At 40.7% G+C, this 14,345-nt stretch overlaps 1 long non-coding RNA gene across 1 annotated transcript; it reads right to left on the bottom strand.

The window, feature by feature from the left end:
• Positions 1-4,504: 4,504 nt before the first annotated feature.
• On the bottom strand, positions 4,505-12,542 carry LOC108522686 (uncharacterized). The gene is made up of 4 exons (XR_001883571.1): positions 12,451-12,542; positions 10,254-10,364; positions 8,319-8,430; positions 4,505-4,572 (listed from the first exon to the last, which is right to left on the bottom strand). It is a non-coding gene; the product is annotated as an uncharacterized LOC108522686 (long non-coding RNA).
• Between the last annotated feature and the right edge of the window lie 1,803 nt (positions 12,543-14,345).

Raw genomic sequence — 14,345 nt, 5'->3', positions numbered from 1 at the left:
CACTGAGCACCAAATGCTTGGAGCTCCATTGTACTCTGAGCACCATCTACTCTGAGCTCCAGCTTGCTCAGAGCTCCATCTGCTCTGAGCTCCAGCTTGCTATGGCACAATCTGCTCAGAGCTCCATCTGCTCTGAGCTTCATCTTGCTCAAAGTTCTAATCACTCTGAACTCCATCTTGCTCTGAGCACCATCTCCTCTCAGCCCCATGTGCTCGGAGTTCCATTTGCTCTAAGATAGTTCTTGCTCAGAGCTCCAATTACTCCAAGCTCCATCTTGCTCTGAGCATCATCTGCTCAAACCTTCTTCTTGCCTGGAGCTCCAGTCACTGAGCTCCATCTTGCTCTGAGCACCATCTGCTCGGAGCTCCATTTTGCTTTGAGCTCCATCTTGCTCTGAGACCATACGTTTTTTCTCTGAGACCATACGCTTGGAGCTCCATCTTACTCTGAGCAACATCTGCTCTAAGGTTCATATTGCTCAGAGCTCCATCTTGCCTGAACCCCATCATGTTTCGAGCTCATCATGCTTTGGGCACTACCTGCTCCACGGATGTTTACTGCAGCACTATTCACAACAGGAAAGACATGGAACCAACCCATATGCGCATCAATGATAAGAGTAGAAAAAGAAAACGTGCTAGATATCCACCACGGAATACTATGCAGCCATAAAAAAGTGTAAGATCAAGTCCTCTGCAGGGACATGGATGAAGCTGGAAGCCATCATTCTCAGCAAACTAACACAGAAACAGAAAACCAAACACTGCATGTTCTCACTCATAAGTGGGAGCTGAACAATAAGAACACATTTTAATACTATTACAACCTCTGAAGATGGTCTCTATTTCTCCTAACAAAGGATATTTATACTTCGCAATTTTTCTCTCTAAAGGATTGTGGCTTCTCCTGCCTGTGCCAGTTTAGGGTTCAGGTTGACCACCTCACCTTGAAATGACCCACTCCATGTCTGCACGTGGTTGGTTCCTCCTGTGAACTGTTTGTTCACAGCCTCTTATCACTTGTGGGTCATTTGAGAGGAGGTGTCTCACATAGTGCTGCAACAGGCAAATCACCAACTGAAAGAATTACTGAAACGTGTGGGCCTGGTTATTTCAAAGAATAAATAGGAGTTGGTTGAAGGTGATAAAGTCAGTAATATCTTAAGGTGATAAGATATGACATCTTAGATGACCAAGACTAATCCTGTGGGTCCCGAGAACATATAACAATGTGGAGTATGCCAGCAAAAAGCTCACCTACCGGACAACAGCAAATGACACCCTGGCTCAAAGGTTAAATGTCCTCTCTCCATGTGTGAAAGCACATGACCAGCAGGAGGCAAAAACAACAGGGAGACAAAGCCTTTGCTGCATATCTGTGGGCTTCAGTCTCCAGTGAGACACTCAGAGCCTACATCTCCTCTGTTACCAATGCTGCTTTCATTGTACAGAACATTTCCATATACGTTTCATTCTATTCTCTGAATTCTGTGCTTCATTTTTCTCTCAGTCTAGTTATGAATCAACATCACACTTTCGATTTCCAAGTATTTAAAATACATGAAAAGTTATTTTTGATATTCAGACTTTTATGGATATTTTTGTTTATTCTTCTTTGCAATCAATTTTATCTCCATGCACAATCAGATAGTAGCTACGTTGAAGTCAAGCTCAATTTATCAATCGATTAAAGAATCATTGACCTCTTCATACTGTTACATATACTTTTCTAAAATTGTGGTTTCATTATATTTTATCTGTACAAATCCATTTCATATTTTATACATTTTTACAGCAATTCTGATTTTGTGAAATTTTAAAAATATACCATGTAGAAGCCTGACAGTGTCTTTCTACATACACGATCATGAACACATGGCATTCTCATTAACTCTGTGAATGTGCTTAATAGTATTACAGGATTTGCAAATGCTGAATCTCACTTGCACTCCTGCCATAAAGGATATCTGGTCATGATATACTAATGTGTTGATACAATGGCTTCTAATATTTATAACTTTTATACCCACATGTCCTATTTGTCTGTAGTATTCTCTGTGTCTCAATCTTATGTAGCCTCCAAAATTTCGGGGGGACATTTAACTGCTTTATAACTCTTACACAGTTTAAGTGACATTTGTTTACTAAGTTTTTTTGTCTTATTTTGTTCTGTTTGTTTTTTATTTTTTTTTTTTGTTCTATTTTGTTTTTTATTTTGTTATGTTTTTTAGATGGAATCTCACTCTGTCCCTCAGGCTGGAGTGCAATGGCATGATCATGGCTCATTGCAACCTCTGCCTCCCAGGTTGAAGCTATTCTCCTGCCTCAGTCTCCTGAGTAGCTGGTATTACAGCTGCGCACCACCATATCCAGCTAATTTTTGTATTTTTAGTAGAGAGCGGTTTCACCATGTTGACCAGGCTGGTCTCAAACTCCTGACCTCAGGTGATCTGCCCGCTTTGGCCTCCCAAAGTGCTGGGATTACACATGTGAGCCGCCACGCCTGGCCTACTGAACTTTTTTATACTGGAACTTATTTGTTTATGAGAGCTCTCTTTTGATAAATGTCTTTGTTATCTCTATTATTTCACTAAAATTTACCCCTATTGAGATAGAGATTTTAAACCGATGAACCACCTTACTGGTACTATGTTCATAATATTGTTAATCACAGTAAAAGTAGGTATTCTTTTAGAAAATCAAGGTTGAAAGATCAAAACAAAAAAAAAGAAAGAAAAGAAAACACACACACAGGAAAACAAAATAAAACTTACATTGTTCCTCTCCATCCATTAGTGGCATAAACACAGAAAGATAACCAAAATGGACCAAATGAAGGAGGCAGATAATCAGACTAGAATTATATAGAGTAAAGATATTTCTCAGAAACACACCAAAGGCACCCAGGTTGAGAAACCTGGATATTTACGTGCAAAGGACTGAAGTAAGAACCTTATGTTGCACAATACACAAATATCAACACATAATAAACTGAACACTTAAGTCTAATCTTGAAACTAAAAATGCTCCCAGGAAAAAAACAGAAGAGTGAGTGTCTATTTTGGGGAAACTTGAATCTGTGCACACCAGTTGCAAAAAGAAAAAATTAGGGAGAATATACACATACACAACACAATGGCTCCACCATCCCTTTTTATTTCCCAATGGGACACAGAAATCACTGGCAACAAAAGCAAATATAAGTATGATAGACAAAGGACAACTTTAAAATTTCTAAACAAGAAGAAAACAATGAACCAAAAGGAAAGGCACCCTAAAGATTGGGATAAAATTATAGAAAATTATGTATCTCAAAGGAACCATTATCTAACATACACAAGAAACTAAAGGTACTAAGTGGGCAAAAAGATGAAACAACTAAAACCTATATTGATCCAAACAATCTGCTCCTGGCAGAAAAAGAGCCTACCCAATGGACAGAATGACGGAGTCCCCTGTGCCACCCAAATGTATACTCAGTGAACACACTTTTCAAACGAACACAAAATGACACAATGGGAAAAGGAAAGTCGGCTCAATAAACGATTTTGAGGACAATGGATAACCACATGAAAAACAGTGAAATAGGACAGAATCCATGTAAATTACACTGAAGACTTAAACTCAGTTTTGAAACCACTTACTTCCCTTAGGAAACAGGGTGAGCATATATTTTAGAAGACTAATCTATGCACACAATTTGCAAAATGTAAAATATAAAATAAAAGAAAAGAAAACTAGAAGAAAAAAACCCATAGACAATGCCATGGCTTGCAACCTTTTCACTGTTTTTAATTGTACACAAAAGCCACCACTAATATATAAACATGTGAGACTACGGAAAACATTGGATCTTATGTAGGGAAAAGAAAACAATGAACCAGAAGAGAAGGCACCTCACACACTGAAAGAAAACTAGGGAAAATCCTGTCTTTGAAAGGGGTTCTTATAAAATATGTGCAAGAAACTAACACTACGATGTGGGAGAAAACAAAAACAGAAACAAAACAAAAACAAATACCCAAGCTAAGTCTGGGCAAAGGATCTGAACAGACATGTCTGAAAAGTAGATGAGCAATTGACTCATAGGTAAAAGAAAAAGTTTCCCAAAAGCTCTAATCCTCACGAGAATGTCAAGGAAAACCACAGTGAGATACCACTTCCATACCCATAGAATGAATGTTACTGAAAACAAAAATACAAGTTTGAAAAAGAAACAACTGGTACAGACTTGCAGAAGGGGCAATTCTTCTCCTACACTCTTGGTGGGAATATCGATTTGTACACACTCTAGGAAAAACAGCTAGAAGTTCCTCAAACAAAGTAAAAACTCCATTTCATCTAGCCTTCCCACCACTGGCTGTACATTTACAGTCAATGAAATTGCTATGTGGAAGAGATACCTCCCTTGCCCTGTGTACTGTAGTACTCACAATAGCCAAGATAGGAAATATGCCTACCTGTTCATTCACTGATGAAGGGATGAGGAAACTGCAATACGCATCCAGAACGGAGTATTCTTCAACCATAGAAATGGGTTACATCTAGTCATTTGCAGCCATGTGGAAAAACCTGAGGGACATTACGTTAAATGAAATGAGCCAGGCAGAGAAAGGCATATACTGCATAATCTCACCTATGTGGAATCTAAAACACCTGGCCTCATAGAAGTAGAAAGTTCAACAGTGGTTACCAGAGGCTGGGGAGAAGAGGGGCCTAGGCAGAAACTGGTAATGGTTACCAAGTTACACTTAGAAAACTGAGATCAATCCTACCCTTCTCTTCTATAGCAGGGTGACTAGGGTTAATATTGTAGTGAATTTTCCAAATAGCTGGAAAGGATTCTGAATATCCTCTCCACAGACAAATAATACCTAGAGGACTTCATAGATGCTAAATATTATGATTTGATCAATATGCTAGGTGTACCTATATCAAAATGGCCCCTGCATCCTCTAGTTATATACATATACTCTAGGGCAATTTCTTTAAAAAAAAAAAAAAAAAAAGGATGCCAACAATGCTAACATTCACATGGAATCATGAAATGCCCTAAATTTCAAAAGCATTTCTGGAAATAGAAAGTATGTGGGATACATCACTGTCCTCCATTTGAAATTATATTGAAAAGCTAGTTATCTAAACAACAGATGACTGGCATTAACCAAGACACCCAGGCCAACAGACAGAATGAGGGAGCTCAATCACAAACCAAACTCCTTGGTAGTGTACACATTTTGTAAAAGAACACCAAAAGACACAACAAAGAAGGGGGATCTGTTTAATAAATTGTTTTAAAAATTGGATGTCCTCGTATAAAATAACAAAATAGAACCCCTATTGTGTAAAAGGCACAACAATCAACTCAAAATGAATTAGAGACTAATACGCAAAACTTTAAAGCATCAGGCTCCCCCAAAGAGAAGACATACAGTGTGGGTATATTTAGGTCAACGTGGATCTGTGTTCACACTGTGCCAAAACTAAACAAAGAATACAGGGGGAAAACTCATGGGTGATGGATTAGTTCGGACACGAGTTTGTTTGTCTTCATCAGTCACCTACGTCACAGGGAACCAAGAAAACAGACACACGTGGGAATGCATCCCACTCTAGAGTTTGTGCCCAAGCAGATAAAAAAAAAATCCATGAAAAAAATTAAAAAATCATCTTGAAGTTTACAAGAAAGGTTTCGGCAAACATACATCTGATAAAAGGTTGTCTTCAAAATGTCTAAGCCACTAACACTACTTACTAGCAAAAACCCAAATGAGAAACTAATAACCAAACAAAATGGGTCAAAAGAACCTGAATAGGCATTTCTGCAACGAAGACATAACATTGAAAACAAGTTTTAAGAACTTGGATAGCATCACAAATCATGAGAAAGATGTAAATCAAAACAACACATACTTCATCTCACTATAATTCAAATGGATGTTACCAAAGTTATAACATACATTAAAACAGACACAAATGTGGGTGTAAATTTCCAGAGAGCAACTCATTTGGTAAGAATGTTAATTAGTATACAAACTACAGAAACCAGTGAGAGGGTCCTCCAAAAATTAAACCTGCAACTACCACTTCATCTAACAATTCTACTATTAAGTATACTTTCAGGGCAAAAGAAATCAGCCCATGCAAGAGATATTTGCCATCCTATGTGGACTGCAGCACTACTGACAACTGTCAAAATAAAGAATAAACTTACCTGTCCAGCCACAGATGAAGGGATAAAGTAACTGCGATGGATGTACACAAATAGAATAGTCTTCAGCCAGAAAAACAGAATGAAATGTCATCATTTGGAGCCATACTGTTAAATCTGGAGGACATTATGGTAAATGACCTAAACCAGGCAGAGAAACAAAAACACTGCCACATCTCACTCATGTAGAATCCAAAATAAAAGGCTTCATGGCATAAATCTAGAGAGCACAATACTGGTCACCAGAGGCTGGAGGGAAGAGGGGGCATGGGCAGGGATCAGAAATACGTACAAAGTTACACTTAGATGAGAGGCATGAATTGTTCCTCTCTGTTCCACAGCACAGTGACTAGAGTAAATTAACATAACATCACACCGTTTTCACAAAATCTGAAAAAGAAGATTTCACATATTTTCACCATAAAGAAATTAACAACTGTTTGTGATAATAGAGACTCTTGTAAATCCAAGATTCCAAATGTTTCCATCACAAAGAAATTAACTGTTTGTGATAACAGAGGTTCTAAATATCCTGATTTTAACATTTCTCTGTATCTGCATTAACCAAAATGCCCCGCTCTAACTTTCCCCATTGTATGCCATTACTGTATGGACAACCTTTTAAAAAATACGTTAACACGCAATGCTAAAGTTCATGTGGACCACAAAACACCCTGAATTTCCAAAGCAACGCTGAGAAATACAAACTACACCGGTTGTGTCACACTTCCTGATTTTACATTCCATTGAAAAGTTAGGGACCCCGTTCCACACAGACCAGTGGAACAGATTAGAGAACCCAGACGTAAACCCGCACCCCTAACACCATCTGATCTTCAACAAAATCCACAAAAATAAGCTTTGGAGAAAGGATTCCCTCCTCTCAATAGATGGTGCTGGGATAAATGGCTAGCCAGTTGCAGAAGAAAGGCAGTGGGCCCCTGTGTCTCACTGTGTACCGAAACTAACTCAAGATGAATGAAAGATGTAATGCAAGACTGCAAACTATGAAGAGCCTGCAAGAGAACCTAGGAAATACCCTTCTTGACAGAGGATTTGGCACAGCACGGATATGCCTATGTCCCTGCTTTGTGTATTAGTCTCTAATTCATTTTGAGTTGATTGTTGTGCCTTTTACACAATAGGGGTTCTATTTTATTATTTTATATAGGGATATCCAATTTTAAAACAATTTATTAAGCAGATTCCCCTTCTTCGTTGTATCTTTTGGTGTTCTTTTACAAAATGTATAAAAAGCCAGTGCAACTAAAACAATTATTGACAAGTGGGGCCTAATGTACAAAAGAGCTGCTGCACAGCAGAAGAAATTACCAACAGAGTAAACGCACAGCCTACACAGTGGGAGAAAATGTTTCCACGTATGCATCTGATGAAGTCTAATATCCAGGATCTACCTCAAACACGTTAAGCAAATAAATCAGCAAAACAAAAACTCAATGAAGAAAGTGCAAGAGGCATGAAAACAAGCATCTCAAAAGAAGGTTTACAGCAACCAACAGACAGGACAACATTTCTCTACCTCAGTAATCATCAGAGAAATGTAAAGCAAAAGACCCATGGGATAGTATTTCACACTGGTCAGAATGACGATTGTGACACAGTCCACAAGAATGAATGCCAGTGAGGCACAGGAGGAAAGAGATGCTGGTCGGCTGTTGGTGGAAATGAAAACTAGTTTGGACACCATGGACAGCAATGTGGGGATTTCTCAAAGAACTTTATCGACATCACTAATCCTCACAAAAAAGTCCATGAAAACCACACTATGATTCCGTCTCATTCCACTCAGAATGAATACTACACAAAACAAACAAAACACAGACTTTTTGAAAGTGACATCCCGTATAGACTTACAGAAGGGTAACCTCTTAAACACTATTGGTGGGGATGTAAATTAGTATACACACTATGAAAAACAGTGAGAGATTCCTGAACAAATTCACAGTACAACTACCATGTCAGCTAGCAGCCCCACCAGTGGGTCCACATTTAAAGCAGTTGAAATCCCTAGGTTGAAGAGAGCTATCTGCTTTCCCAGGGGTACTAAAGCACTTGTAACTGTGGCCAAGGTACAGAACCAACCTACCTGTGCATACGCAGCTGCAGGGATGAGGAAACTGCTGTATAGATACACCACAGAATATGTTTCAGCCACAAAGCTTTGGAAAATCCTGCCATCTGCAGCCACATGAAGAAACCTGGAAAACATCAAGTCCAGTGAATGAGCCTGGTCGAGAAAGACTGATGCCATGTTATCTCAGGGATGTAGACTGAAAAGAACTTTATGTCCTAGAAGTAAAAAGTTCAATAGGGGTTACCAGAGTCTGCAGGGGAGGTAGAGGCGGTCTGGGAAGGAATCAGTGATGGGTACAAAGACGACCAGATGAGAGTGATCAAATCTGGTCTTTTATTCCACAGCAGGGTGACTAGCCTTAACACAAATGTATCATATGTTTCAAAGGAGTTAGAAGGAAAGATTCTGAACATTGTTACCACTCAAAAGATAAAAACTATATGAGGTGGAGATGCTAAATAACCCGATTTTATCATTACTCAACATAAACATGTATCAAAATCTTCCTTGTACCCTCTGATCATATACATTTAGTATATGGCAAATAGTGTTTTAAGAAATAGAAACAATGCCACAATGTATGTGGAAATGTGAAACATGCTGAATTTCCAAAGCTATCCTGAGAAATACAAACCATATGGGATGCATCACATTCTCTGAGTTCTAATTATTAGAAAATCCCTGGTTAACCAACCCATATGTTACTGGCATATACAGAGAAACACAGACCAGTGAGAAAAATGAGGATGCTCAAGAATCAACACAAAATTCTATAGAGTGAACACATTTTTCAAAACACCACCAAAATGACACAATGGGGAAGGTTTCCAAAACTAGATATCCATGTGTAATATAATATAGGACTCTTATGGTACTAGATACATAATAATCAACTCAAAAGGATTAAAGATTATACACAAAACTTGCAACCATAAGGCTCATATAAAGACAACCTCTGGTGTGTGTATATTTAGGGCAACTTGAATGTATGCTTATGGTTTGCAAAAAGTAACAAAAACACAAGGAAAAAAATCATTGACAATGGACTGCTTTGGTAGCAATTTTGTTTTTTCCTGATTAGTAACCAACAGCGCAGCTAACCAAGAAATTCTACACATGTGGGACCACGTCAAACTGAAGAGTTTGTGCCCAACAAAGAAAACAATGAACAAAATGAAAAAGCATACTGAAAATTATAAGAAAAATTTGGGCAAACATACAGTGGATAAGGGGCTGTTTTTGAAAATCTACAAGCTAGTAACACTGCCAGCTGGCAAAAAAAAACCTAAAACAACAGAAAAATAACCAGATCAAAATTGGGCAAATAATCTGAGTAGATATTTCTGCAAAGACAGGAAACTGACCCAATGTTTACAAAAATGGGGTTAACATTACTACTCATGAGAAAAATGTAGATCAAAACTACACTCAGAATTTATCTCACTCCAACTAGAATGAACATTACAAAAAGATTAAAGTATTTTAAAAGATAATTCATAGGCTAGGGGCAGAGGCTCATGCCTGTAATCCCAGCACTTTGGGAGGCCGAGGCAGGTGGATCACGAGGGCAGGAGATCAAGACCATCCTGGCTAACACAGTGAAACCCCGTCTTTACTAAAAATACAAAAATATAGCCGGGTGTGGTAGCAGGTGCCTGTAGTCCCAGCTATTTGGGAGGCTGAGGCAGGAAAATGGCATGAACCCGGGAGGTGGAGCTTGCACTGAGCCGAAATCGGCCACTCCACCCCAGCCTGGGTGACAGAGCTAGACTCTGTCTCAAAGAAAAAAAAAAAAAATCCTGGTATGAATTTCCAGAAAGGGGAACTGTTTGTGGAAACATAAATTAGTATTAACACTATAAAAAACAGTTGAGGGGTCCTGCAAATAGGAAAAAAAGAAACACCAAACCATCTAGCAATCCCACTACTGGGTATCATTCAACCTACCTGTTCATCCACAGATACAGAGATCAGGAAACTCTCATATACATACACCAGGGAATATTCTTCAGCCATCAAAACAATGAAACAGTGTCATTTAGAGCAATGCAGAGGAACCTGGAAAACATTATGTTAAATGTAATGAGCTAGGCCTAGAAAGACAAACACTGCATGATACCACTCGTGAAACCTTAAGATGTTTATCTTAAAGAAGTAGAAAGCACAATATTGGTTACCAGAGTCTGGGAGCTAGACGGGGAATGGGGAAGGATTGGTTATGGAAACAAAGTTATCTTAACATTAAAGGAATACATCTGAATGTTCTCCTCAGCCCCAGTGACTGGAGTTTACAATATTATATTTTTCTAAAGAGCAAGAAGGGATAATTTTGTATGTTCTCTCCACACAAAAATAATACCTGTGTGAGGGAATAGAGCTCCCAAGTACCCTGATTTGATCATTACCCCATCTATATGTATCAAAATGTACCCCTAATTATAGACCTTTGTGTTGTGAAATAAAGTTAACAGAAATAAATACATATTGCTAAAAATCACAGAGAACCACAAAGGCAATGGATATCTGAAGGAACCCTGAGAAATACAATCAAAGTGAGAACCCACAATCCTCAATATCAAATTACACTGCCAAGTTGTAGTTATGCAGCAGAAATATGGTACTTGCATAAATAAAAATACCTAGAACTGTGGACAAAACAGGGAGAGCAAAACATGATCAACACAAATATGGACATAGTCAACTGACTTTCATAAAGAACACCACAATGCGGAAAACAGAGTCTGCTCAATGAATACCTTTGAGAAAAATGATACCCGGATGCAGAAGCCAGAAACAGGACCCTTATTTTACACAACGTATGAAAACAAAACCCCTCCCCAAATTGAAGGCCAAAAGACCAAAACCACAAAAGGTTTTAAAACACAGGATGAACATGTATTTTGGGTTACTTGAATCTCTGCTCACCTTTGCAAAGAGGAAAACAAACAAATACCTTTGAAGAAAAACCTCACTAACAACTAAATGCTTTGTCACTGATAAATATTTTCTTATATGGGCGACGAAAATTACATACATGAAACACAAAAATAAACATCTGGGACTATATCAACCTGAAAAGTTTCTGCACATCAAAGAAAACTACTTTCCAAATAAAAAAGCGTCCTATAGATAAGGAAAAAATTTCAGATAATCTTGTAATTCATGAGTTTTCATCTGATGTGTACACAAAAAACACTACAAAGTAGCAAAAGAATCCAATCAAATATTTCGCCAACAATCAAATATTTCGCAAAGAACCTGGACAATTCTGTACACTCATAAAAAAAAAACAACAGATACGATATAAGGTCCTCAAAATTATGCATTAGAAAACTGTAATTCAAAACCACACCCAGATAATCTCACACTTATTGAATATTCCTAAAAAAGTTTTTAAGAAATAGGAGGGGCTGGGAGCGGTGGCTCAGGCCTGTAATCCCAGCACTTTGGGAGGCCAAGGCGGGTGGATCACCTGAGGTCAGGAGCTTCAGACCAGACTCACCAATGTCATGAAATCCCGTCTCTACCAAAAACACAAAAATTAGCCGGGTGTGGTGGCTGGTGCCCAGAGTCCCAGCTACTCTGGAGGCTGAGCCAGGAAAATTACTTGAACCCCGGAGGCGAAAGTTGCAGTGAGCCGAGATCACGCCACCGCACCCCAACACGGGCAAAAGAGCAAAACTCTTTTGCAAAAAACAAAACAAAAAGAAAAAAATAGGAATGCGAGTGTGCTTTTCGAGAAAGGGGAACTCATACACTGCAGGTGGAACTGAAAATTAGGATACACATCCTGGAAAACAGCTAAATAGCCGGAGACTCCTCAAAGAATTGAAACTACACATGTCCCCTGCTCTAGCGAGGTCTCTTGCTAAAGGTCTTGAGGCATCAAAAATAACCCTAGACCCCAGCTCAGAAGCCCATGGAGCTCGGAGGAACCCAGGACCCGCGCTTCACCGCCGGGGCTGTGGGCCAAGAGGCGGCAGGGGGGCGGACGCTGCCAAGGCCAGGACCCCACAACAGCCTCCATGCGGACGACTTGGGCCCAGATGCCCAGAATAAGTCAGGGCCCGAAAGCAGGGAGTGACCGGGAAGAAGCAGGGAGGTCCAGAGGGTTCCCGGTGGGGTCCATGCCGGTGACACTTACCAAGACCTGGAGCCTCCTCCACCGTCACGCCGAACCCACCATGGCTTCTCTGAAGCTCTCTCTGACCACGCTGCTCCGCCGCTGCCGCTGAGGCCTCACAGGAAGTGTAGTCTCGGCTTCCGTAGGGGCAGCACGTGCACGCGGGCACGTGCACGCTGGCGGCCTCCCTCGCGCCAGGTTGAAGCACCACCCCCTCTTAAAGGGCCCGCGGCTCGGACCGGCCAGACGCAGCTTAGGGTTGCGGCACAGGCTGAGGCTCTGCCCAGCCCCAGCGTTCGACGAAAGGCCCCTAGCCTCTCATCCTCCCCAGCTCCAGGGCCAAAGAGGTCTCAGGAGCGCTCCCTGTGACCCCAGCCCCTAGATAGGCTCCTTTGGGGAGCGCCCGGGACCTGCCCCTGCCCTCCTCTGAACCTCAGCTTCACCCCGCAAAGGAAGCGGCCTGGCTGAAGCTCTGGGGTCCCTCAAGCTCGGCACCTCAGGATCCAGGGTGGATCCCCTGCCCCTCTGCAGAGGGGGCCCAGAGAATCACAGAAAGCTAGGGGCTGGAGGGACAGTCCCGAGGGTAGCAGGGCCTCCCCGGTCACACTGTCCGCATCTGTCCTGTGGGAGCCCGGGGACCTCGCTAGGGCCCAGACACCTGCGGCCTTACCAGAGCTGCTTCAGGGGCGCCGGGCTCCCCAGGAGGCAGGCAGGGACCCTGGGGTGCAGCGCTGCCCCCACTTCATGCACGATGATCCATCCTGCATCAGCGCCCGCGAGGGGCCCTGTGGACAGGACCCAGGCCCGCCCATTCCCGGGGAGAGGGACCCACATCGGTCTTTGTGACACCCAGGGCACAGGCTCTGCTGAACTCTGGGGAATCTGGGGGCGAGGCGGGGGAATCCCAACAACCTCTTGAGGCCCGCTGAGTTAAGGAGGGACTTCTCCTTGACTACTTTGTGAAGCCAGTGTCAACCTGATATCAAAACCTAGGAAAGACACAAGAAAAAAAAAAAAAAAAAAAAAAAAAAAAAAAAAAAAACGCCAATATCCCTGATAAATATATACCCAAAATTCTCGACAAAATACTAGCAAACTTAATCTAGCAGCGCAACCGAAAGTTCATGGTCACCCTGTAGATTTCTGGAATCAAGGTTGTTTCAACATATGCAAATCAAAAAATGTGATTTACCACGTAAACATAATTAAAAACAAAACTCAATAGATGCAAAAAAGAAAGCTTTTGATAGAATTAAACATCCCTTTGTGTTAAAGAAAAGAAACCCTCAATAAAGTAGGCATCAAAGGAACCTACCTTACAATAATAAGAGCTATCTATGACGAACACACAGTCGACATTATACTGAATGGGCGAAAGCTGGAAGCAGTCCCCTTGAGAACGAGAACAAAACATGATTCCCATTCTCACCACTCCTGTTGGATGCAGTACTGGAAGTTGTAGCCAGGGCAATCAGGCAAGAGAAAGAAATAAAAGACATCCAGATCGAAAAAGAGAAAGTCAAACTATTTCTCTTCACTGATGATATAATTCTATACCTAAACCCCTAAAGACTCCACCAAAGGGCTTCTAGAAGTAATAACTTTGTTAACATTTCAGAATAGAAATCAATGTATGAAAATCAGTAGCATTTCTATACATCAATAATGTTAGAGCTAAAAGCCCAATCAGGAATTCAATCTCATTAGCAATAGCCACAGAAAGAATAAATCCCTAGGAATATATGTGACCAAGGAGGTGAAAGATCTCTACAAGGAGAACTACGAAACACTGCTGAAAGAAATCACAGATGGCAAACAAATGAAAAAAAAAAAATTCCATGGCCATGGATTGGAAGAATCAAAATTATTAAAATAGCCATACTGCCCAACACAATCTACAAACCCTATCCTACCAA

Source organism: Rhinopithecus bieti, unplaced genomic scaffold (genome assembly GCF_001698545.2).
Source record: "Rhinopithecus bieti isolate Rb0 unplaced genomic scaffold, ASM169854v2 scaffold_68374, whole genome shotgun sequence".
In the NCBI taxonomy this organism is placed as follows: domain Eukaryota; kingdom Metazoa; phylum Chordata; class Mammalia; order Primates; family Cercopithecidae; genus Rhinopithecus; species Rhinopithecus bieti.
The sequence above is the reverse complement of the archived record's forward strand: the minus strand, read 5'-3'. Positions and strand labels throughout refer to the sequence as shown.